Source organism: Macrotis lagotis, chromosome 5, assembly GCF_037893015.1.
Source record: "Macrotis lagotis isolate mMagLag1 chromosome 5, bilby.v1.9.chrom.fasta, whole genome shotgun sequence".
In the NCBI taxonomy this organism is placed as follows: Eukaryota; Metazoa; Chordata; class Mammalia; order Peramelemorphia; family Peramelidae; genus Macrotis; species Macrotis lagotis.
The window spans coordinates 182,437,466-182,465,103 of NC_133662.1; positions in this window are offsets into that span (position 1 = coordinate 182,437,466).

Consider the following 27,638-nt stretch of genomic DNA (forward strand, 5'->3'; position numbering starts at 1 on the left):
TATCTTTTTAAAAGAAGAATAAGAGGGAAAAAAGCATCAGAAGCAATCAACATATTGAAAAATTTGACCTGATATTAAATGTAATATTTCACATCCATGGATTCCAACCTCTGCAAAGTGGTAGGAGGTAATTTATTTCTTCCTTAGGGTCAAGCTTATTCCTTGGAAACATTCAATCTTTTTTTCAGGTTTTCTTTTTTTTTAATTTATTTATTCATTTTCATCTACATGTACATGCATTTTTCAAAGTTGAAAATTTTCCCTCTACCCTCTTCTCCCACTTACCTCCCCTTAGCAGGGAACAATCAGGTTAGAATTTTACATACATATTAGAATCATAACAGATAAGTTTTATAAAGTGTTCATCAGATTCGGAAGGGTTGCTCTTTTACTTTTTGTTTGGTTTTGTTTTATTTTTCTTCCTCTGGTTGGTCAAATACAGTTGTCCTAGCTCTCTGGACAGCCAAGAGGAGCTTCTTCCATCAAGGTTGTTCATCTCATGATGTTGTTGATGTATACATTGTTCTGTTGGTTCTACTACTACATTCAATTTTAATAGTTGTCTTATTTCTCATCAAAATAGACTGCATTCTTAAGTAATACATTGATCCTACTTTGTTTAACTAGTTTCAAATTTTGGTTCAATCTGTGGATGAGGTCCAGGATCCAGGAGTACAAGAATCAAATTCTAGTACAATCTCAATTTCTTAAATATGGTATTCATTAGGAATATAAAAGAATTTGTTCATAAAGTCCTAAATTTTTTTTAGGGATGAGAGCCCCTGGATCAGAGAACCTAGATATTTGCCCATTTGCTGGAGAATGGAAATGTGATGAAGACACAGATGATACAATGGCAGAAATTTAATTTCATCTAGCAGGTTAACTCAGAAATTACTTATGGAAACAAGTCCTTTGTTAGCCTCAGCAAATAAGAAGGAAATACAGTGAACACAAATATTTCAAGGATCATTTAGGGAGGGAGCATTTCAATCTTTACTAATGCCTTGCACAAGCTTCCATTACTTAAGAAAGCTAGTAAATAGCAGAGTATGTCCAAAAAAATATTTATCACTGAAATATAGTGATGCCTTACAGAACCTGAAAGCAACACTGAAGAGAGATGCAAGGACAGTGGCAAGGCTACTACTACCCTCATATTCCTTGTACTTAGCAAGTACCAAAAGAAAACCATGTTGAACCACAGAAATTTGCAGCAGTATTTTTCAATTGCTTGTAGGCAATCCAGTTAACACCAAAATCCACAGGAGAGGTTAGAGGCTAATGTATTATGTGAATGAGTGGAGGAAGAATATGAGATTGCATGTCTCCTTTCTAGTCCTTCAGTATTTAGTTGCAAGTTTATTTCTGTTACTATCTTGTACCTTTTTTCTCTCTATTTTGCAAAATGAGTTGTGCTGGGATTAGAAATGTTTACAAAGACAATATTGAGAACATCCCTGATGAGCATGTACAAAAGAGTCATGAAGATAGATGATAGCCAGTTACTAGATCTGGCCACCATTTCTTAAACAATAACCATGGTGCTAAGATTCCAGGACCACCTGGCCACAGCAAGCATGACACAAAATCTGGAATTGTTAGGTGCAGTTAATTTATACTTGTCTATCTTAAAGTGATGAACTAAAAGACACTTGGAGAGTTCAGAACAGATTTGCTTAGAATAGAGACACATAATTATACAACAAAATCACAAAATTTCACTGAAAGCACTGAATAAGTGGCACTGGGCTGCAGTGGCAAAATCAAAATATTTTCAAAAGCAAAGACAAAAAAACAAAGATTGATTCAGGAAAAATGTGAGTGTTAACTCTGGTACACCAGATGATTTGAAGAGAAATCTAAAAGTCATACAAGGGATAATAGGAGAAAAGGAAATAACAGACATAAAAATATAATTTTGGGTCTTCAGGGGCAAAAAAAGAATTACTCCATTATTATTATATTCCATGCTCGTTGACTCATATTAGATCTGGAATGCTGTACACCCATCTTATCTTTTTTTTTCAGGAACCAACAATGTCACCTAATTCCTGAATCCCTAATTCAGCTAGAAATAGTGTAAAGATTCATAGAAGAAAAATAAAAAGCTGGATTTTTGCCTATTAAATAGAATTATGTACAAGAGATTATCCAGCAGGGTTGCTTTTATAATTGGACAGGTTTTATATCAATGTTGAATGTGGATTCAGCTATTTTTGACTTGGACCTCTCAGACAAAGTTACAGAAGGAAACCAGGTAATAGTTGTTTCCAAACATGTGATACTATAGTGATTCAAGTGTTATATGGTCACACTGCATCAGTTTTGAAGAAGGGAACTAGAGTCATCACTAAAACCTACTTGACATTGCAAACATTCTGACTTGTGGCCAAGATGGTGGAGAGAAGACAGGAACAGTCCTAAAGTCTCCTGATCTTCCCTCATATTCAAAATGAACCAAAACACTTAACAGAAAGCTGATTGACAAAAGGCAGAAAGAAAAGCCAGGAGAAGAATATTCACCTCAGGATCTGTCTTCCGAGATCATGGCAGAGTCCAGGGGTAGAGAGTGGACTCTGCCTGGAGTAGGGGACCAGATGAGAGCATGAGAACCTGGATTAGCCTTGGATTAGCCTGATTAGCAGAGGGGCCAGAGCCTGGGAGTCTGAGGGCCTGAGAAATAGACTGGTTTGATAAGCAGAGGGGCTAAAGCCTGGTCAAGCATGGGGCATGGGAAAACTAGGGAGCAGAGGCATTGATTATGGCAATGCCTCTGGAGCTTTTGGGCAGGGGCAGAGGGAGAGTTCTAGTGCAGGAAAGCTACAGACAATGATCCCTGGGCCCCTCTGGTCCTGAGGAATTCAGAGTCCACACCTCCATTTCAGTTGAAGCCTCTTCCCAGAAGAAACATAATTACAGCCCACCTCTGCCCCATGCTAAGGTGGGATCAACAGGGCTCCCTCTGCTGTGAATAGGGAGAGTGATTTCCTCATTCCAGGGTATAATCCATCACTGATCAAAGATAAAAGTATTCAACAGCTTCAACCACTCCCTCCAGGCCAAGGGAGAAAGCCTCAATCAAGGTCACAGACACTTCAGAGAAAGCAACCAGCACCCCCTACTGGCCATCTAGAGATATTATACTCAATGAGCAAAACCTTTAGCTACCCCTACTGGCTACTTAGAGATACTACATTCAGTGAGTAAAAGCTTCTAGGGATACCAACACCAAATCTCTGTGAACCAGCCCCTCCCTAACACAAGGTCTTAGGATAATGAAGAAAGGTCGGTATAAAGGAGGGTGCATAGAAAAATTATTGGAAGGAAAAGACACTACCTCAGAGAGACCAACAACCTCTGAGAATATGATCTAGTCTCTAGCACAGAAAGATTTCCTTGAAGAAATAGGGAAGGATTTTAAAAATCAGTTGGAAATTTTGGGAGAGAAAATTAACACTTTGCAACAGGAAAACAATTCTCTCAAAACATCAATTGGGCAAATGGCAAACTCTTTCAAAAACAGAATTGACCAATTGGAAAAGGAGTTGCAAGGTAAAAGAAGAAAATTTGTCTCTAAAAGAAAAAGAACAGAGTTTGTGGAAACTAATGACTTCATGAGACAGCAAGAGTTTGTTAAACTAAACCAAAAAAATTGAAAAAATAGAAGAAAATGTAAAATACCTCATCAACAAAACCACTGACCTCCAGAATATATTGTGAAGGGACAACATGAGAATTATAAACCTTCCTGAAAAGATTGAAGAGAAAAAAAGGCCTGGATTTAATATTATAGGATTTAGTGATGGAAAATTGCCCTGATATCATGGAACCAGAAGACAAAATAGGTATTGAAAGAATACATTGATTTCCACCAAAAAGAGACCCTAAAATGAAAACACCAAGGATTGTTGTGGAGAAATTCCAGAACTATCAGCTAAAGGAGAAAATTCTGCAAGCAACCAGAAAGAAGCAATTTAAATGCCCAGGAGCCACAGTAAGGATTACACAGGACCTGGCTGCATCAAAATTAAGGAATTGAAGGTCCTGGAATGAGATATTCTGAAGAGCAAGGGAGCTTGGAATGCAGCCAAGGATCTGCTATCTGGCAAAACTGAGCCTTCTCTTCCAGGGGAAAAGATGGTCATTTAATGACATTGGAGATTTCCAACAATTACTGATGAAAAGATCAGAGCCAAATAGAAAATTTGGAAATCAAACAGGAGATTCAAGATACACAGGAAAAGGTAAAAAAAAGGGGGGTAAAGAAAACAGAAACTGCTATCCAATAAGATGAAACTGGCTATACCACAGCAGGAGAAAAAGATTCTGATAACTCTTGAGAATTGTAATTCCACCAGAGAGAATACACTTAGCCAGAAGTGATGATGAGACTGCTATCCAGTAGGATGAAACTAGCTATATTCCTATGTCAGAGAAAAACTCCAATAACGCTTAAGAATTGTAACTCTATTAGAGAGAATATACTTAGCCAGAAGCAATGAATACTCATGCTTTTCTGTGAGTCAGGTAGAATGATTTAAAAACACTGCCTCAGGGGTGGCTAGGTGGTGCAGTGGATAGAACACCGGCCTTGAAGTCAGGATTACCAGAGTACAAATCTGGCCTCAGACACTTAATAGTTACCTAACTGTGAGGCCTTGGGCAAGCCACCTAACCCCATTGCTTTGCAAATAAATAAATAAAAATAAAAACACTACCTGTGTAGAAAGGGGGACAGAAAGGAGATGGGTGGATGGAGGGAATCGAATGGGGGTAAATCTTATTACATTAAAAGGTAACAAAGACCTATTGTAATAGAGAGGAAGAAGGGAGGAGATGAGAAACACCTGAATCTTCTGCTCATCAGACTTGGCGTAAAGTTAACTTACACGCACATTGAGTTTACTTAATAAACATCTTACCATTCAAGTATTAAAAGGGGAAAAGTGTGGGGGGGAGAGATAGGGAAGGGGGAGAAAAAGGAGAACTAAGAGAAGCAAGGGAAGGAAAAAGTAAAAAAGGAATAGGGAAAGAAAGGGGTGCAGTGGATATAGGAGGTCAAACTCCCTGAAAATGGCAGTATTCAAAAACAAAATACTGGGGAATATGGATAAAGTGAAGAAAGGTGAAAAACATAAACAGAGCGAAGATAGTATAGAAGAAAATAAAGAGTTAGTAATTATAACTTTTAATGTGTATGAGATGAGCTCTCCCTTAAAACTTAAGCAGATAGCAGAGTGGATTAAAAACCAGAATCCGACAATATGCTGCTTACAAGAAACTCATTTGAAGCAGAGAGATTCATATAGAGTAAAGGTGAAAGGTTAGAGCAAAATATATTTTGTTTCAGATGAAGTGAAAAAAAGAAGGAGGTAGCAATCCTTATCACAGACAAAGTACCTGCAAAAATAGATAACATTAGAAGAGATAAGGAAGGAACCTATATCCTCCTAAAAGGCATCATAGACAATAAAGTAATTTCAATACTGAATATGTATGCATCCAGTGGGATATTATCCAAATTCTTAGAGGAGAACCTGAAAAAATTACAGGAAAACATAGACAGCAAAACTCTACTAGTGAGAGGACTCAACTTTGCACTCTCAAAATTAGGTAAATGTAATCATAAAATTAACATGAAAGAAGTTTAGGAGGGAAATGGAATGTTAGAAAATCTAGATACAATAGATTTATGGAGGAAGTTGATTGGGGATAGAAAGGAATACTTTTTTTGCAGTACATGGCACTTACACAAAAATTGACCATGTACTAGGGCATAAAAACCTAATGATCAATTACAGAAATGCAGAAATAGTGAATACATCTTTCTCAGATCATAATGTAATAAAAATTATAGGCAATATTGGGCCAGGGAAATATAGACCCCAAACTAATTATAAATTAAATAACCTCATTTTTAAAAATTAGTGGATCAAACCACAAATAAAAGAAAGGATGGATTATTTCATCCCAGATAAAAAAAATAATGAAACAACATAGCAAAACATTTGGGATTCATTGAAAGTGACTGTGCGGGGATATATTATATCTTTAAATGCTTACATGAATAAAATTAGAGGAAGAGGAAATCAACTAAATATGCAACTTAAAAAACATTAGAGAAAGAATAAATTAAAAACCCCTAATTGAATACCAAATTAGAAATTCTAAAAATTAAAGGAAAAATTAATAAAATTGAAAGCAAAAAAATATTGAATTAATAAATAAAACCAAGATTTAATTTAATGAATAAAACAATAAATTTGATAAGCCTCTGATCAATTAGATTAAAAAAAGAAAGAAGAAAATCAAAGTGCTAGTATCATAAATGAAAATATATATAAGGTGAACTCACCACCAATGAGGAGGAAATCAAAGTACCAATTCAGGAAATATTTCACCCAAGTCTATGCTGATAATTTTGATAATCTAAATGAAATGTTTGAATATTTACAAAAAGATAAATAGTCCAGGTTAAATGAAGAGATTAAATACCTAAATAACCCTATCCCAGGAAAAAAAAGAATTTCAACAAGCTATCATTGAATTCCTTATGAAAAAGATCTCCAAGGCCTGATAGATTCACAAGTGAATTCTATCAAACTTTTAAGGATCAATTGTTTCCAATTCTATATAAACTCTTTGGAAAAATAGGTGAAGTCAGAACTCTGCCTAACTCTTTCTATGACACCAATAAGGTGCTGCTGTCTAAGCCAGGAAGAGTTAAAACAGAGGAAGAAAATTACAGACCTATCTCCCTGATGAATATAGATGCAAAAATCTTAAATAAAATCTTAGCAAAATGACTACAACAAGTTCTCACTAAGAGAATACATTATGACCAAGTAGAATTTATCCCAGGAATGCAGGTATGGTTCAATATTAGGAACACTGTTAGTATAATTAATTATAATAATAGCAAATCTATTATAAATTATATGATTATATCATTAGATGCTGCAAAAGCTTTTGACAAATATGACACCCATTCCTACTAAAAGCACTAAAGTATAGAAATAAATTGACTGATCCTTAAAATAATAAGCAGTATCTATCTGAAAACATCAATAAGCATTATATTCAATGGGGATAGGCTAGAGGTACTCCCAATAAGATCAGGGGTGAAACAAGGATACCCATTATCACCACTAGTATTCAATATTGTATTAGAAATGTTAGCTTCAGCTATAACAGAAGAAAAATAAATGGGAGGAATTAGAATTGGGAAGCAAGAGGTAAAATTCTTACTCTTTATAGATGACATGATGGTATATGTAGAAAATCCCCCAAAATCATCTAAAAACTACTGGAAACAATTAGCAACTTTAGCAAGGTTGCAGGATATAAAATAAATGCTCATTAATCCTCATCTTTTCTATATATATCTAGTAAGATACAGCAGGAAGAGTTAGAAAGAGAAAACCCATTCAAAGTATCTGAAGACAATATAAAATACCTGGGAGTCTATTTGACAAGGCAGATACAGAAACTTTTTTAAAATTCATTTTTATTAAAGATATTATTTGAGTTTTACAATTTTCCCCCAATCTTGCTTCCCTCCCCCCACCCCCTCCCCACAGATAGCACTCTGTCAGTCTTTACTTTGTTTCCATGTTGTACCTTGATCCAAATTGGGTGTGATGAGAGAGAAATCATATCCTTAAAGAGAACAGAATTCTCAGAGGTAACAAGATCAGGCAATAAGATATCTGTTTTTTTTTCTAAATTAAAGGGAATAAACTTTGTTCTTTGTTCAAACTCCACATCTCCTTATCTGGATACAGATGGTGCTCTCATTTGCAGACAGCCCCAAATTGTTCCCAATTGTTGCACTGATGGAATGAGCAAGTCCTTCAAGGTTGAACATCACTCCCATGTTGCTGTTAGGGTGTACAGTGTTTTTCTGGTTCTGCTCATCTCACTCAGCATCAGTTCTTGCAAATCCCTCCAGGTTTCCCTGAAATCCCGTCCCTCCTGGTTTCTAATAGAACAATAGTGGTCCATGACATACATATACCACAGTTTGCTAAGCCATTCCCCAATTGAAGGACATTTACTGGATTTCCAATTCTTTGCCAACACAAACAGGGCTGCTATAAATATTTTTGTACAAGTAATGTTTTTACCCATTTTCCTCATCTCTTCAGGGTATAGACCCAGTAGTGGTATTGCTGGGTCAGAAGGTATGCACATTTTTCTTGCCCTTTGGGCATAGTTCCAAATAGCTCTCCAGAAGGGTTGGATCAGTTCACAGCTCCACCAACAGTGTAATAGTGTCCCAGATTTCCCACATCCCTTCCAACAATGATCATTATCCTTCCTGGTCATACTGGCCAATATGGGAGGTGTGAGGTGGTATGTCAGAGAAGCTTTAATTCACATTTCCTCTAATAATTACAGATTTAGAGCATTTTTTCATATGGCTATGGATTGCTTTGATCTCCTCATCTGTAAATTGCCTTTGCATATCCTTTGACCATTTGTCAATTGGGGAATGGCATTTTGTTTTAAAAATATGACTCAGTTCTCTGTATATTTTAGAAATGAGTCCTTTGTCAGAATCATTAGTTGTAAAGATTGTTTCCCAATTTACTACATTTCTTTTGATCTGGATTACATTGGCTTTATCTGTGCAAAAGCTTTTTAATTTAATGTAATCGAAATCATCTAATTGGTTTTAGTGATGTTCTCCAACTCTTCCTTAGTCATAAACTGTTCCCCTTTCCATAGATCTGACAGATAGACTAGTCCTTGATCTTCTAATTTGCTTATAGTATTGTTTTTTATGTCTATGTCCTGTAACCATTTGGATCTTATCTTGGTAAAGGGTGTGAGGTGTTGGTCTAATCTAAGTTTCTTCCATACTAACTTCCAATTATCCCAGCAGTTTTTATCAAAGAAGGAGTTTTTATCCCAGTGGCGAGACTCTTTGTGTTTATCAAATAGCAGATTACTATAATCCTCTCCTGTTTTTACACCTAGTCTATTCCACTGGTCTACCACTCTATTTCTTAGCCAATACCAAACAGTTTTGATGAATGCTGCTTTATAATATAATTTTAGATCGGGTAGTGCTAAGCCACCTTCGTTTGCACTATTTTTCATTAAACTCCTGGCAATTCTTGACATTTTATTTCTCCATATGAATTTACTTACAATTTTTTCTAACTCGTTAAAGTAATTTTTTGGAATTTTGATTTGTAGGGCACTAAACAGGTAGTTTAGTTTTGGTAGAATTGTCATTTTTATTATATTAGCTCTCCCTATCCATGAGCAGTTGATATTTTCCCAGTTATTTAAATCTGATTTAATTTATGTGAGAAGTATTTTATAATTGTTTTCAAAAAGATTCTGAGGCTGTCTTGGCAAATAGACTCCCAAATATTTTACACTGTCTGAGGTTACTTTGAATGGGATTTCTCTTTCTAGCTCTTCCTGCTGTTTCTTGCTAGACATATATAGAAAAGTTGAGGATTTATGAGGGTTTATTTTATAACCTGCAACTTTGCTAAAATTGCTAATTGTTTCCAGAAGTTTTTCAAATGATTTCTTGGGATTCCCTAGGTAGACCATCATGTCATCTGTGAAGAGTAAGAGTTTTGTCCCTTCCTTCCCAATTCTAATTCCTTCAATTTCTTTTTCTTCTCTAATTGCTGATGCTAACATTTCTAATACAATATTGAATAGTAGTGGTGATAATGGGCACCCTTCTTTCACCCCTGATCGTATTGGGAATGCCTCTAGCCTCTCCCCATTGAATATAATGCTTGTTGATGGTTTCAGATAGAAACTGCTAATTATTTTAAGGAACAGTCCATTTATTCCTACACTCTCTAATTTTTTTTTTTTGTCAAGAAACCAATGTTTATTTTCCATCCGCAGTTTTCCAACACTATTAGAGCATCTGGGTAAAACTTAGGACCACTCTGTGGTAGTTCCTACCCATTCAGTGGCCTGAGCAGTAGGAGCTGCAGACCAGTCCTCAGTAGCTGGCTGAGCACTCCAATCTTCAGTAGGGAACTGCTGAATGGGCACAGATGGCACCTGGATGCCCTCAGACCAATCAGCCACCTCTGGCTGAGCAGCATTGAATTCTGGGGCAGGTGCAGTCCATTCACCCTGAAATTCCTCCTTTGTCACTGCCTTCTCAGCTGCAGCCTGCTCTTCCTTTTCAATCTCCTCTGGATCTCTGTAGAAGTAAAGATCAGGCATGACCTCCCATGGGTCCTCATGGGAGATTGTACCACGCATCCTCAGGACTTCTCGGGCCAGCATCCACCACATCAGACCCACTGAGTGAGTTCCCTTGTTGTTACATGGAATGGCAATGTCCACATAGCAAAGTGGGCAGTCTGTGTTGCACAGTGCAATGGTTGGAAGGTTATCATACGATGCTTCAGTCAAAGGCTGATGATCTGCATGAGGATCAGTGACCACCAAGAAGCTAGGCTCCCTGAAAGCTGCCTGGATCTGATTAGTAAAGGTGCCCAGGGTAAAGCATCCAGCAATAGGTGTGGCACCAATGGCAGCAGCAAATTTCAGAACAGCTCTCTGGCCAGTGTTCCTGGATGAGATGACACTAACATCAACTGGATTTTCAATGGCAACAATGGCAACGAGCTGCCAGGAGAAGCTTTTCCCAAGTTCTCTTCAAATTAATGATATAGATGCTGTCACTCTTCCTTTTGTAGATGTACTGTTCCATCTGGAAGTCCAAATTGGTGCCACCCAAATGGGTGCCCACAGCAAGGAATTTGAGGACATCCTCCTCCTTCATATGCAAGACATTCAGGGCTCCAGACATTGTGAAAGTTTCCCTTGAAAGTTATGATGGAAACCGTGAACAACAACGTATGGACCCCTCTTCTGGGCAGCACGGAAAGGCTCTCTAATGTTTTTAATAGGAATGGATGCTGTATTTTGTCAAAAGCTTTCTCAGCACCTATTGATATTATCATATGATTTTTGATAGGTATGTTATTGATATAATTGAGTATATTAACAGTTTTCCTAATATTGAACCAACTCTGAATTCCTGGAATTAATCCTACTTGATCATAATGTATTGTCCTAGTGATGACTTGTTGTAGTCATTTTGCTAAGATTTTATTTAGGATTTTTGCATCTATATTCATCAGGGAAATAGGTCTATAATTTTCTTTCTCTGTTTTAACTCTTCCTGGTTTAGGTAAAAGTACCATATTGGTTTCATAGAAAGAGTTAGGGAGAGTTCCGTCTTTCCCTGTTTTTCCAGAGTTTATATAGGATTGGAACCAATTGTTCCTTAAATGTTTGCTAGAATTCACTTGTGAATCCATCAGGCCCTGGAGATTTTTTTTAGGGAGTTCAATAATGGTTTCTTGAATTTCTTTTTCTGAGATAGGGTTGTTTAGGTATTTAATCTCTTCTTCATTTAACCTGGGCAACTTATATTTTTGTAAATATTCATCCATTTCACTTAGATTATCAAATTTATTGGCATAGAGTTGGTTAAAATAGTTTCTAATTATTACTTTTATTTCCTCCTCATTGGTGGTGATTTTACCTTTTTTATTTATGATACTACCAATTTGGTTTTCTTCTTTCTTTTTTTTAATGAAATTGACCAGAGGTTTATCAATTTTTTTGGTTTTTTCATAAAACCAACTTTTGGTTTTATTAATTCAATAGTTTTTTTGCTTTTGAATTTATTAATTTCTCCTTATTTTTTAGAATTTCTAATTTGGTATTTGATTGGGGATTTCTTCAAATGAGTTTCTTGTAAGCAGCACATTGTAGGATTCTGGTTTTTAATCCACTCTGCTATTTGCTTACATTTTTAAGGGAGAGTTCATCCCATTCACATTCAAGGTTATGATTACTAATTCTTTATTGCCCTCTGTTTGTATTTTCCCCCTTCCCTCCCTTTTATCCACATTCCCCATTATTTTGTTTTTGAATACCACCCCTTTCAGTTTGCTTGCCCTCCTATATCACACCCTCCCCTTTCTTTCGCCTTTCTCTTTTTCCCTTTTCCCTTCCCTTCCTTTTGTTATTTCCCCTTATTTCCCCAAACTCCCCTTCCCTTTCTCTGTCCCCCCCTCCCCTTTTCCCCTTTTGATAATTGAAAGGTCAGATGTTTTATAAGTTAACTGAGTATGTGTAGGTTGACTTTAAGCCAAATCTGATGAGATGAAGATTCAGGTGTTTCTCCTCTTCTCCCTTCTTCCCCTGTATTACCATAGGTTTTTTGTACCTCTTAGTGTAATGAGATTTGTCCCATTCAATTCCCTCCCTCCACTCATCTCTTTCCTGTCCCCATTTTTAGGGAGGTAGTGTGTTTTTTTAGATCATTCTATCTAAGTCATAGAAAATTCTGAATGTCTGTCCCTTCTAGTTCAGTATATTCTATTGAATAGAGTCAAAATTCCTGAGAGTCATTAGAGTCTTTCTCCCAAGTGGGGTTAAAGCAAGTTACATCCCATTAGATAGCAGTCTCATGGATAGGTCATAGATGTTCATCATTTCTGGCTAAGTATAGAGTTACATTTCTCAGGATTTATGAGAGTCTCTTCTGCCCCCTACCACCACGCTGGGATATAGCTAGTTTCAACTTACTGGATTGCATTTTTTTTTCCTTTTACCACCCCCCCTTTTTTTACCTTTTCATGTGTATCTTGAACCTCCTGTTTGATGTCCAAATTTTCTGTTTAGCTCTGGTCTTTTCATCAGAAATTTTTGGAATTCTTCCATTTCATTAAATGTACATCTTTTTCCCTGGAAGAGAAGGCTCAGCTTTGCAGGACTGTAGGTTTTTGGCTGCATTCCAAGCTCCTGTGCTCTGAAATATCTTGTTCCAGGCCCTTCGATCCTGTAAAGTTGATGCAGTCAGGTCCTGCGTGATTCTTACTGAGGATCCTTGATATTTAAATTGTTTCTTTCTGGCTGCTTGCAGGATTTTCTCTTCTATCTGATAGTAATGGAGTTTGGACACAACATTCCTTGGTGTTTTCATTTTTAGGATCTTTTTCTGGTGGGGATCGATGTACTCTTTCAATAACTACTTTGCCCTCCAATTCCATGATACCAGGGCAGTTTTCCATCACTAGATCCTGTAATACTAAGTCCAGGCTTTTTTTCTCTTCAATGTTTTCATGAAATCCTATAATTTTCAGGTTGCCCCTCCTCGATCTATTCTGGAGGTCAGTGGTTTTGTTGATGAGGTATTTTACATTTGCTTCTATTTTTTTCTATTTTTTGATTTTGTTTAACTGAATCTTGCTGTCTCATGGAGTCATTAGTTTCTGTAGATTTGATTCTTTTTTGTGGGGGAGGAGTTTTCTTCATTAACTTTTTGCAACTCCTTTTCCAACTGGTCAATTCTACTTTTGAAAGAGCTTTCCATTTGACCAATTGAGGTTTTGAGAAAATTAATTTCTTTTTGCATTTGCTCATTTGAGGATCTGAGAGAATTATTCTCATTTTGTAATTGTCCAATTGTTGATCTGAGAGATTTATTCTCCTTTGGTGTTTGTCCAATTGTACTTTCTAAGGTTTTGTTTTGTTGTTGAAAGGTATTAATTGTCTCTCCCAAATTTTTATGCTCCTTCCTTATTTCTTCAAGGAAGTCTTTCTGTGCTGGAGACCAGATTGTATTCTCCTCAGAGGTTCCAGGTCTCTCTGAATTGGGGTCTTTCCTTTCCAGGAATTTTTCTATGGATCCATCTTTCAGCTGACCCTTCTTCATTAAGCTAAGACCTTGAGTTGGGGGGGGGGGGGCTGGTTCACCTGGCCTTGGGATCGCCAAAGGCTTTTCTGTTTTTTACAGTTTCTCTGGCTGGCCAGTAGGAGGTGCTGGTTGCTTACTCTGGAGTGTCTGTGACCTTGGTTGAGAGGCCCTTTGCTTGAGGGAAGGAATTGAAGCTATTGAATTCTTTTGCCTTCAATCAATGGTGGGCTTTACCCTGGCCTGAGGTCATTCCTCAGCTGGGCTGGTTCTTTTGCTCAAACACCTGGGCTTGAGGCAGAAGTAGTTTGGAATGGTTTGTTTTGGAGGAGGCATCAGTGCAATGGAGGCTTGGACTCAGAGTTTCTCAGACAGGCGGAGCCCAGGGATGGTGCCTGCAGCTCTCCTGCACCAGACCTCTCCCCGCAGCCCCTTCCCCAAGCTCCAGGCAGACAGCACCAACAAGCCCCTTTCGTCCAGCCCCACCGCTGATCCAACAGGTCCAGCTCTCAGGCCCTGAATTTCCCAGTTCCAATTCAGCTCTTAATCTGGCTGATCCAGGGCTGATCCTCCCTCTGAGCCCAGATTCACCTGCCGGTACTCAGCCAAGGCTGCTGCAGGAGACAAATCCTGAGGTAGATGTTCCTTCTCCTGGCTTTTCTTTCTGGGTTTTGTGGTTCAGATTTCTTTTAAGAGGTTTGTTTCATGTGATAGATTGGGAAGAGATCAGGAGACTTTAGAACTGTGCCTGTCCTCTCTCTGCCATCTTGGCCAGAAGCAGGCCAAAGAAACTTTTTGAAAACAATTACAAAACACTTCTCAAACAAATAAAATCAGATGTAAATAAGTGGGCAAACATTAACTGCTCATGGATAGATCAAGCTAATATAATAAAAATGACAATTATACCAAAACTAAGCTACTAGTTTAGTGCCCTACCAATCAAAATTCCAAAAAAAATTACTTTAATGAGTTAGAAAAAGTGGTAAGGAAATTCATATGGTGAAATTCGAAGTCAAGAATTTTCAGGTAGTCAATGGAAAAAAGTGCAAAAGAAGGTAGCTTAGCCCTACCAGATCTAATATTATATTATAAAGCATCAGTCATCAAAACTGTCTGGTTTTGGCTAAGAAAGAGAGTGGTAGAAGGGGAATAGACTAGGTGCAATAGCAGGAAATGATTATTGTAATCTGCTGTTTGATAAACCCAAAGAGTCCAGTTATTGGGATAAAAACCCTCTCTTTGATAAAGAATGCTAGGAAAATTGTAAGTTAGTATGGAAGAAACTTAGATTAGACCAACACCTCACACCCTATATCAAGATAGTATCCAAATGAATACAGCATTTATGCATAAAAACAATATTATAAGCAAACCAAAAGATCAAGGAGTAGTTGATCTGTTAGATCCATGCAAAAGGTAGCAGTTTATGAGCAAGGAAGAGATGGAGAGCATCACTAAAAATTAACTAGATATTTTTGATTATATTAAATTAAAAAGGTTTTGTACAGACAAAACCACTGTAACCAAGATTAAAAGAAATGTATTAAACTGGGAAATAATCTTTACAGTAGAATTTCTGTCCCAGGACTCATTTCAAAAATAAATAGAAAACTGTGTCACATTTTTAAAAGAACAGGCCACTCCCCAATTGACAAATGGTCAAAGGATATGCAAAGGCCATTTACAGATGATTAAATCAAAGTGATCTATAGTCATAACAAAAATTGCTGTAAATCTGTAATTATTAGAAAATTTTAAATTAAAGGACCTGTGAGATACCACTTTACACCTCTCACTCTGGCCAATATGAATAGAAAGAACAATAATCAATGTTGGAAGGGATGTGGGAAATCTGGGACACTAATACATTCTTGGTAGTGCTGTGAGATAACCCAAACTTTCTAGGGTCAATTTGGAATTATATCCAAAGGACAACAAAAATGTGCATACCCTTTGATCCAGCAATATCACTACTGTGTCTATATTTTGAAGAGATTATGAAAAATGGAAAAACATCACTTGTACAAAAATATTCATAGAAGCCTTGTCTGTACTGGCAAAGCATTGGAAATCAAGTAAATGTCCTTCAATTGGGGAATATCTTAACAAACTGTGATATATGTATATCATGGAACACTATTGTTCTATTAGAAATCAGGAGGGATGGGATTTCAGGGAAACCTGGAGGGATTTGCATGAACTAATGCTGAGTGAGATGAGCAGAACCAGAACAACATTGCATACCCTAACAACAACATGGGGGTGATGATCAATTTTGATGGACTTGCTCATTCCATCATCCCTGACTGTTGAGTCAGGGAACACTCTGGGGCTATTTGCGATGAAGAATACCATCTGTATCAAGAGAAAGAATTGTGAAGTTTGAACAAAGACCAAGGACTATTACCTTTAATTTAGGGGAAAAAACTGATAGATAATTATGTAATTATGCTATCTCTTTTATTTTATGTTTCTTCCTTAACGATATGATTTCTCTCTCATCACCTACAATTCAGATCAATGTATACCATGGAAACAATGTAAAGATTGGCAAATTGTCTTCCATTTGGTGGTGTGAGGGAAGTAAGATTAAGTGGAAAATTATAAAATTCAAAGTAAATAAAATCTTTTTTTAAGGTTTTTTTTGCAAGACAATGAAGTTGGTGGCTTGCCCAAGGCCACACAGTTATGTAATTGTTAAGTGTCTGAGGCCAGATTTGAACTCAGGTACTCCTGACTCCAGTGCCAGTGCTCTATCCACTGTGTCACCTAGCTGCCCCTTAAATAAAATATTTTAAAAACATTCAAAACATTCAGGCAGATAGCATCATATATATTGTATTAGAAAATATATGATTTTGTCTATTAAATCAGTCTCTCTCTTCTTCTCTCTCTCTCTCTCTCTCTCTCTCTCCCTCTCTCTCTCCCCCTCCCTCCTCTCTTCTATGCATATTAATGCATACATATATATATGTATATATATGCAAATATAGGTATTTTGGAAATTTCCAAATATGTATAGTTATTAGATCCATCACAAATAGATGCCCTTCCTACTACCATCAAACCCTATCTTTTCAATATGATTTATTTTATTTCATTCTGTCAAATTTTATTCATATTAGCTTCCAGGAGAAGGGGGGGCAACCTTTGAAGAATTATTTTTATAGATGTTGAAATACGATATCTCAATTTCCAGTTAAATCTTGAGAATAATATGCTTTGTAATCTATATTCCTGTACATATATATGTTTGGGTGTTTATAACTAGAAGAATTATTGATTTCTTTAGAAGAAGTCATTGATCATCTACTATTTAATTTCCTTTAGTATAATTTGACCCAATCCTCTATGGACAAAATTTGTTCAATTCAAAGTGGTCCAAGGCAGGTTGCGTTTGAGGACAATTTGTTATAAAACCCTTGAGAAACACTGAAGTATTTTGAGATTTATAATGAAGACAACAGATATTGCTCTCATTCCATTATCATCATAACAGAGAGATTCTAATTCCTTCTATCATTTACTTTCTTCAGAGTGGCACTTCCCATCATTATTCTTAATACATAATGTATCTACTGTGGTTTTCTAATTCTCCCTCTTTTATCTGAAAGAGTTGTTGGTCCTTAATCTTCTATCTCAGTCATATTGGATTAGGAGAATGATAGGTCACCTGGAAAAGTAAAGGACTAACCTTGAGTGGAATAATCCTGCAGCTCTTCTCACTTGTGGCTTCCCTGCTCCTCTCTCTTCAATATGGCTCCATTTATCTCTGCATCCTTTTATCTGGGATCCTATACCCAAGCAGGTACATCAAAACCTTAGGAAGGGGAGCAGGGGTATGTAAATGTCACTGAATGCCTTGAAATACATGACTGTCACTTGCTTGCTAATGTATAAAAGCCAGCAAAAAGAACTTGTTTTTATCCAAGGCACAATTAGAATCTTTGTTTTTAAAGTTTTAATTGCAATATATATATATATATATATATATATATATATATATTATATGAATATATAGTATAAAATTATCTGTAAAAATATATGATAATATTCTATTCTAACATAATATTATATAATAAACAATAAACTGGTGAATAATAGATAGATAGATAGATAGATAGATAGATAGATAGATAGATAGATAGATGTGATAACTTAAACAACAATTGTCCAAAGTTGCTTTTTTTTTCTCCATGGGTTCTACATGAACCAAACTTTTTTGATTTATGAAACTCCCAAGGATGTCCCAGTAGCTCCAATGTATGGAGAGTGAAAATGAATAAAATAGGGGACACTGATGGAAATGAAGAGATGGAATAGAAGCAATTGTACATATGGAGGGGATGGAGAGAAAGAGCATATCATCAAATGAGATATTTTTCTCTTTTCATTCAAACTTTGCTTCAAATGTTATTTCTAGGAAATATCTCCCAATTATAGTCCTAAAAATGTATAATCGATTTATACCTATACAGTCTTCTAATAAAACATTTCTAGTTTATGAGAAAGAAAAGTAATTTCTACTTATCAAGCTCTTTTCTAGAACATGACATTGTAGAAGTCTAGAATTTCTGAACCTTTACAAATTCAAGAAAAAAAGTGTGTGGTTTTTAAAGTCAAAGAAATAAGCATAACAAATGTGAGGTACTGTGAAGTCCCTTTTGGCTAAAAAGAAGACAGTTTGTTATTTGGATTTTCTTTTCTGAGTCTCAATAAGGATTCTAAGTAGTGGGTAGAATATTAGAATGAGATAAAAATGTGACAATAGGGTTTATGCTTGTTTATTTTTTGATTAATAAGATCCTTCTTCACTACCATTGTGAATTGGCTATTTGGGAGAGGTGAAAATTCATCCTTATGAAAGTAAACCATGATAACAAATGCTAATGTATTAAAAAGTATATATTTCAGTAACACATTTATTCATGAATCAAAACTGAAAGAACTGGTATTCCTACCAAATTGGATGATCTCTAGTCAAACTCTAATACCAATATACCAATTCACATCTAAATCCATACTGTTACTGTCATTTTCCCCTTGACACTAATCCAAAGAAACTTCAAATACCTTGCTTATTTGCTTTCAGAATGTCTCATGCAGTAAACTAATATTTCAACCAAGGATGATCTTTGCTAAGAATTGCACTGATTGCTGATTTGCATTGCCTGGATCTTAAAGCAACCTTGAATGTGATTTTTAGATGTCATTTGGATTTAGCTCCGAACTCCAGATCCTATGTAAACACTAGCAATCACATAAGACAGCTGTTTTAGTTAGTACATTGGGAAGGTTCTGATTGACCTTTATGTGAATAGAAAGAGAGTGTTACCATAGCATTTTAAGACAGAAGCTCTTAGCAAAACTTGAGACTTTCCAAATACTGTAATTATATATGCAGCATTATCACATGTTGCATCTTCGTCAGGAAAATTACAGTTTCTGTTTTGCTTAAATGGAGGTTGTTCCTCACCATAATCAGTTTGGGGTAGGCTTATCATTCTAATCTAGCTTCAGTTTCAGAGATAAGAATTAAGGTACTGCATTAAAATATTTTATTAGAATATTTATGTGAATATATTCCATATATTTGAAATAGTTTTAAAAGCAGTTTTCTCCTCATGTCAAAATTACTAATTTATAAATATGTTTAACAAAATATGTATGTAAAATGCTAACCTGACTAATACCTGAATGGGGGGGGAGGAAGGGTGGAGGGAAATTTTGTAACTTGGAAATATGTACAGATGAAAATAAATAAATAAATTTTAAAAAGAGACAGTTTTCTTTGATAGAAAAAGAATTGGTCTAGAAGACAAGAAGTCTTGGGCTTTAAGATGCTCTCTTTTATTAATTGGTTTAGTGATTTTGTGCAAATTATTTAAAAACATTATTCTACATATTTCTGAGATGACAAGTAACAGGAAAGTTACCAAACTACATTGGTAGAAACTTTCCTAATTTGGCTATTACTTATGGAAATGAAATCATATTTAAATAGACATTTAAATAAGTCAATTGCTACTTATAATAGTCTAATAGTGAAAATTTCACTTTTAGTGGTGAAGAGCTATGATGCATTTTCATAGTATGGAGACGCTCTAAGGGTAGATCAGTAGAGTACAAATTCTGGCAAGTAGTACCAAACTGCAAATGTTTTTTTATCATGGGGTTCTTCAATTAACTAAATATCTATCATCTAAGAACTAGCCTTGCTAAGTTGTGAGAAACTTTTCATGAATAATTTGGCCACAGCATGATAATGACAATGAATATGATATTGGGATAATCATGAAGAACACTTGTTCTTCTTGTTCAAAGATTAGTGGTCATTTATGACTAGTAGCAAGGATGAAATCACAGATATTTAAAGTCTTTGAATAGGTTATAACTATAAGCAACTTCATTGATTGTATTTGTGCTTCTTTCATTATGACTAATTTCAGCTTAAATTAGATCTTGTGCTTTCATGTCAGTTTTTGAAATATCTAAAAAATATTGAAGAGATATACAGTTCATGAAATATATAAGAAATTAGTGATTGACAATCCTTATACAAGAAATTATAATGAATTCATTCATTAATCCAGTTTGTCTGCTATTTATCAGATATTCTAATGAATATAATAAAATATTTTATATTTATATAACACTATATCTCCAAAGTTCTTTATATTATCTTGCTTGATTCTCTGCAAAATACAATAAGGGATGTTTTCTATTTATTGTTGAGGTATATGGGGCATAAAGGGAAGACTAAGACCAAATAGTGTAAGGACTTCACAAGCTCTTTCAGAGATCCTTATCCTCATTTATTGTTCATCTTCACAGGACTCTTACCTGTAGCTCCAAGAAGCTATGATATATATACTAGTCATACCCCAGAAAACTGTCCTGACATATGGGCTTAACAAAGTTGAGCAAAGTTGACCAGTGTCAAACCCATGAAAAGGTAAAAAAAATGGGGGTGGTGGTGGTAAAAGAAAAAAAAAACTGCTATCCAATAAGTTGAAACTGGTTATATCCCAGCATGGTGAAAAAGATTCTCATAAATTCTGAGAATTGTAACTCTAACAGAGAGAATATATCTAGCCAGAAGTGATGGATATTTATGACCTATCCATGAGACTGTAACCAATTGGATATAACTGGCTTAAACCCCGCTTGGGAGAAAGACTCTAATAATTCTCAAGAATTTTAACTCCATTAGATAGAATGTACTTAGCTAGAAGTGACGGATACTCAGAATTTTCTATGACTCAGAAAGAATGATTTTAAAAACACTAATTCCTTAAAAATGGGGACAGGAAGGATACAGGAGGAGGGAGGGGGTTGAATGGGGTAAATCTCATTACACTAAGAGGCACAACATACTTCTGGTAATAGAGGGGAAGAAGGGAGGAGATGAGAAACACCTGAAACTTCTTCTCTTCAGACTTGGCTTAAAGTCAACTTACACACATACTCAGTTAACTTAAAGAACATCTAACCTTTCAAGTATTAAAAGGGGGAAAAAGGGAGGGGAGGAAACAGAGAAAAGGAGGAGGAGGGGGGCAAAAGGGGAATTAACAAAAGGAAGGGAAGGGGAAAGGGAAACATGTAATTGTAAAAACATGTAAACAATAAAAAATTAATATAAAATAAATCCAACATGAAATTTTCAAAAGAAAAAAGATAAGATTTGTACATTTTTTCTCATTAAAGATTTTCCTTATCATATAAAGTAACCATGAGATTTCTTTTATAGCTTGAATATTATCTTGGTACCCAATCCATGGACAGAAAACAATATACCAGAGAAGACAGTAAGAAATTGATATTATTAATGAAAACATTTAAAAAATTAGATTCATTTATGTCAAATAGACCATAGTGATTTTTCAAGAACACTTTCTTTTTTGTTGAGTTGGATTTATACCAGGCAGGCAAGAATGGTTCAACATTAGCAAAATAATCATCATAATTATATTTTTAAAAGTCCTAAACCCTATCATTATCTCAATCAATGCAGAGAAAGTATTTGACAATGAATTATGCTGTATTATAATAAAAACCCTGCACAGTATAGATATAGAGGGACCTTTAAATTTAAAACTCTTCATCATAAATCAAAAGCAATCATATATAATGTGGTAAATCAAATATTTTTCTAATAAATGCAGAAATAAAACAAACCTGCTCATTCTCCTATTATTCAAGATAGTTGTGGAAACATTGGCTTTAGCAATGACAAGAGAAAGAAAATTACAGAAAATGAGTAAAAAGGAGATAAAATTATTCTTATTATCTGATGATATGATAACTTCTATCACAAACTTCTGCTTAGATATGGGTTGTATCCAACAAAGACTGCTAATATTGTATTCATCTGGTTCCTTGCAAATTTTATAATAAAATTCCTGAAAAAAGATAAAAATATCACTTGTACAAAAACATTCATAGCAGCTCTGTTTGTGGTGGCAAAGAACTGGAAATTGAGGAGATATCCATCAATTAGGGAATGGCTGAACAAAATTGTGGTATATGTATGGTATGGAACACTATTTTCTATTAGAAACCAGGAAGGATGGGATTTCAGAAAAGCCTAGAAAGCTTGCATGAATTGATGCTGAGCAAGCTGAGCAGTACCAGAAGAACATTGGACACCTTAATAGCAGCATAGAGTTGATGATCACCCTTATTGGACTTGCTCATCTCATCAGTGCAATGATTAGGGACAATTTTAGGGTATCTGCAATGGAGAATAACATCTGTATTCAAAGAAAGAATTGTGGAGTTTAAGCAAAGACTAAAGATTATTACATTTAGTTTTTTTAAAGTTGTCTTATATAATACATATTTTTGCTATCTCTAAAATTTTATTTTTTCCTCAAGGATATTTTTTTTCTCTCTCAATACATTCATTTTTGATCAATGCATAGCCCAGAAACAATGTAAAGATTATCAGGTTCTGTGTGGTAGAGAGAGGGAGAAAAAATTATAAAATTCAAAATCTAATGAAAAATGATAGTTAGAAAAAACTATTGTATATATTTGTAAAACAAATAAAATATTTACATAATTGAAAATGTTCAACCTCTGCAAAAAAGATACATGTTGCAGAGAATATGCATTGTGGGTATAGATGGCAAAATTCATAGCTCAAAGGAGACAAATTCTAGAAAGGAGCTAATAGTATCTGCAAGTGTCTGTAAGATACATATATATATATATATATATGTATATATGTTTATACATATATGTATACATACATGCCCACATATTATATATATATATATATATATATATATATATATATATATATATGTGAAGTTTAGAAGAATCAGAGTGAAATCCAGAGGAAAAAAATAAATTTGATATTAAGCATGGTCTGAAAACTTGTTTGCATGAAATCTATAACTAGTTTATGATTTTTTCTATATTCAAAGAAAAATCTGTTTATACTTTTTGTAAATAAAAATGATTTTAACTTTCATTCTTAAGAAAACAGAAAATATTTGATATTCTCCTTTAATTAGGATTAAGAGATAGCAATCCAAACCGATAAAATGAAGTCTATTTGAATGATCAGATATAAAGCATATATTTTAATATTATGTGACAAGAGTTATATAGTATGTGCATGAGAATTCTGTGATTGACTGTGCTTTTTTAACAAAGTCTTAGAGGAGGCTATATGGTAAAGTATAGAGTACCTAACCTGAAGTAAACAAGTAAAGAAATACCGAATTTTAATGTTAGCTGAGATAGTTATTATCTGTTTGAACTATGAGCAAGTTACTTAACCTTTGCAAGTCTCAGTTTTCTTGACTGTCAATTGGTGAGACAAACCGAAGCTAACTCACAGGGTTATTATGAAAATCAAATGAGATATTTGTAAATTTTTGTAAAAATTCCTAAAAAATAAATAAGATATATTAGTATAGTACCTTGCATATAGCAGATGCTACATAAAGGCTTGCCTCATTCATCACTTTGCATAATATATATATATATATATATATATATATATATATATATATGTTTGTGTGTGTGTGTGTTTGTGTGTATGGTGTAATGATCAAATATTCACATGCTTATCAAATATTGACACAGAGCTGAGAGTGAAAGCAAACGTTAGATTTCAGGATCAGGATTAAAAAAATCTTGATAAGTAAACTTTGGGCAGTCTTAAAAGTTAAAATGAAATAGGGATATATAGTAAGTTTTAAATGAATGTAAAAATTCAACTTTAAATGTATGACAAAGTGGTGACATAATTAGACAATAGTTTCTCTGAGAAAGGTATAGAAATTTTAGGGTATTGAAAGCAGTATTACTAATTTGTCAATCAAAAAGTTTATAGGTCTTGGGCTGAATTTTTAAGGCATATAAAACTCATGTGTAGTGTTGTGTTCATTTTTGTTGACACGGTTAACAGCCAAATTGAATAATGGGTAGAGGTTGCAAAGAAAACAATTTAAATAATCATAAAACAAATACAATGCAATAATTTGTTAGAATATCAAGATATTCAATGTAGTGGCCATATCTTCAAAGCAGTGCATAATTAGTTTCTATTGTTCAGGATTTCCAACCGTTAATTATTACCATATTGTGTACATACAATTACAAAAGAAATCATACTATTCTTGGGACTAATGAAATTCAATTTTTTTGAATTTTAAAATCTTACCTATAATTAAACAATTTTCTTTTACCATTTAAAACAACAATAGTCTGGGGCAGCTAGGTGGCATAGTGGATAAAGCACTGACCTTGAAGTCAGGAGTACCTGGGTTCAAATCTGGACTCAGACACTTAATAATTACCTAGCTGTGTGGCCTTGGGCAAGTGACTTGACCCCATTTGCCTTGCAAAAACCTAAAAAAAACCCCCAAAACCAATAGTCTTACCCTCAATCAATTTAAATGAGGAAAATATGCGACATATTTGCAAGTTTTCCTAACCCACAAAATGTTTATATATATATATATATGCATATACATATATATGCATATATATATATATATTTTCTTTTTTGAAATAATTGCACATTGTAATCTACTAATTCAGTCACTTCACTTCTTCACTTCAACTGAAAAAAAAGAGTCCTTAGTTGTATAATGGGATAAGACTCAAAGGAGTCAGTTGTCTTGAGGCAAAGAGACCCTAAAGTTAATACACTTGCAGTCTCATAGAATCATCTTAATGTCAGAAGCACTGATAAGACTGTTTTCCAAGGTATTCATCAGAGAACTGTAAGGCTATTGAAATCCTATGTGTATTTGAACCCACATCTTCTGAATCCCAAGTCAATGCTGTTTCACAACACTGTCTCTTTATTCTTCCACTCTAAGTCATCTCTTTCAAATATTCAGAAAAGCAGTGGTTCATTTTATAGTTTCAGTAACTTGTTACTATATTTAATCAATGCAAAGGAAAAAAGAATTTCTAAAACAAAACAAATTTTTTAAAAAATTTAGAAATAACATTCCAAGGACCAAACCAACATAAAAGTGCTACCCATGAGTTCTAAATTTTTGTAGTTTTTTCATTCCCCCTCATTGTCTGCCCTCATTTTAATTTTGGAACTAGGCAAAGTAGGAATTGGGCTCTCATTACAGTATTTATTGGCTGACTGAGTTCTTAATCATCTTTAGTAAATAATACCCACCTCATGCCCATATGTTTCCTGGTTGACTCCCTTTTATTTATATCAGATATTTATAACAGAATTACAACATTTTTCAAATACTCATAAGTAATTTCCTATTTAGAGAATACATTCCTCAGTATTTGCTATTAGAAAGTGCACAGTTAACTTTTTCACTTCTCAGGAAACATAGTCCATATATAGTAAGATATGTTTTTTCAGCCCAAAATCAGTTTTCAGCAAAATCTGTAATCTGTTTCTAAGCAGTGTGTTTTGTAAATTGGAAGCATTTCAGTGACAATTATCAGGAATAAGTTTCAAAATGTAGTTCCTTCTACATAGACTAGGGATTTCTTTTAAGGGAATATAAACCAACAGTACTACCATTGTTCACTGTTTGTAGCATGCAATTGAATTAATATAGTTATCTTCTACTATTTTACAGTTAGACATATAAGGCTTTGGCTTTCTTAAAAATATTTTTTCTTTTCATCTAGTATTTGAACTGTCATACATCCCAGATGCAGAGAGAAAAATATTGTTTTGGAATAAGAATTTCCTTAATATATTACATTAATGACAAGCTAGATTTGTTACTTCTAATATTTTTCATTCAAATATTTAAATAGTAATATCACATACCCTTCCTTCCAGGTAACACTGATGTTCATATGTTTAGTATTACAAATAGAAAAGGAGAGGGAATCTAGATAATTATCACACATTTTCTGGAACACAAAGAAACCTGACTCTCCCTCTAGAAGACCCCTGTATCCCTAGCCAATCTTTCCAATAGAGGTTGTACCTTTTTATTATTTTATAATATGGAAGACAATTCACTTTTCCCTTTCTTCATCTCCATAACCATTTCCAAATTCACTTTTTTACTGATCATTTGGTGACCTCTCCTTTGAACTTCAATATCATTCAATCCCCAAATAGATGATTGGTTCCAACCCATTTGAAGATCATTCTCCTTCCTTTCTCAAGAATTTAAATAGCTGGTTCACTGCTTTACTTTTTACTTCAAACTCACCCACCTTCTATGGATCTTCATCATACTCCTTCAAGCATTCCAGCTTCACATTCACTCAGATTTTTTAGTTCCCACGACTTAACTCACCTAAGTCACTTCAGAGATACAATGAGATGCCTCAATCTTACTACAAACCTCTTTATATTTCACTCCCATGATCAAGAATTCTGAAATTTCTTTAGCAATAAGATTATAAAATAGATTAAGAAATCTAATATCTTTAGCATGGATATTATAGAAGCTAAGATCAAGAAATAAAAAATATAATAAAATAAGAATGACACAAATATTCCAGGAGGTAAAGAAAATTTTTCTATCATATCTGATTGCTCCCATTCCACCCCACAGTCCGAACTATCTTCTCTAAGAATGATTGGACTGTTCTGGTACACAGCTTCCTATGCTTTATCTATACTCTTCATAAACCATATCCTCACCCATATTATGTTCCATATTCTCTACATTACTCATTGCTCTCCCAAACTATTAATATGACTGTAGTTTCACTTTTCTCCCTACCTAATCTTGACCCTTCCAGTAACCAATTCAATATTATGTTATGCTCTCTTTCAAATGCCTTTCACCTTTGTCCTATTTCTGTGCTGTTGATTTTTATTCTTTCAATTAATTCAAAGAATTTAGGTTTGGGTCAGACTGTAAACCTCATTTTAAGTGACCCATCATATAGAAACTCCTGGGTGAGACTCCAAAAATTTCTATTTCCCACTAAAATCTTAATGGTACATTATTCCCTTTTTTCATAACATATTTCATCTGCTTTATTGGCAAAAAAGTCAATAAAAGTCTTGAGATTTCTATTTCTTTTCTGCAAAACCAAGGATTTAACTTTTGATTAGCTTCAGTTAGATGAAAAATCATATGACTATTATGGGACAACAACATGAGACAAAAATCTTTTAACATCTCCCTAATTGATTCTCTACTTTAGTCCTCCCAGAATACATTACAAAAAAAAAACCTTGTCTCTCTCTTCTCAAGTCTCTAACACCTCTCACTCACAGGTAAGAAAATAGAGGCAACTCCACTTTGAATTTCCTAATGTTTCTTCTAAAAGATACAGGATATAGAAAAGCATTGTACACCCTAACAGCAACATGGGGGTGATGATCAATGATAATGGACTGGCTCATTACATCAGTGCAACAATCAGACATAATTTTGTGGTATCTGCGATGGAGAATATCATCTGTATCCAGAGAAAGAATTCTGGAGTTTAAACAAAGACCAAAGAC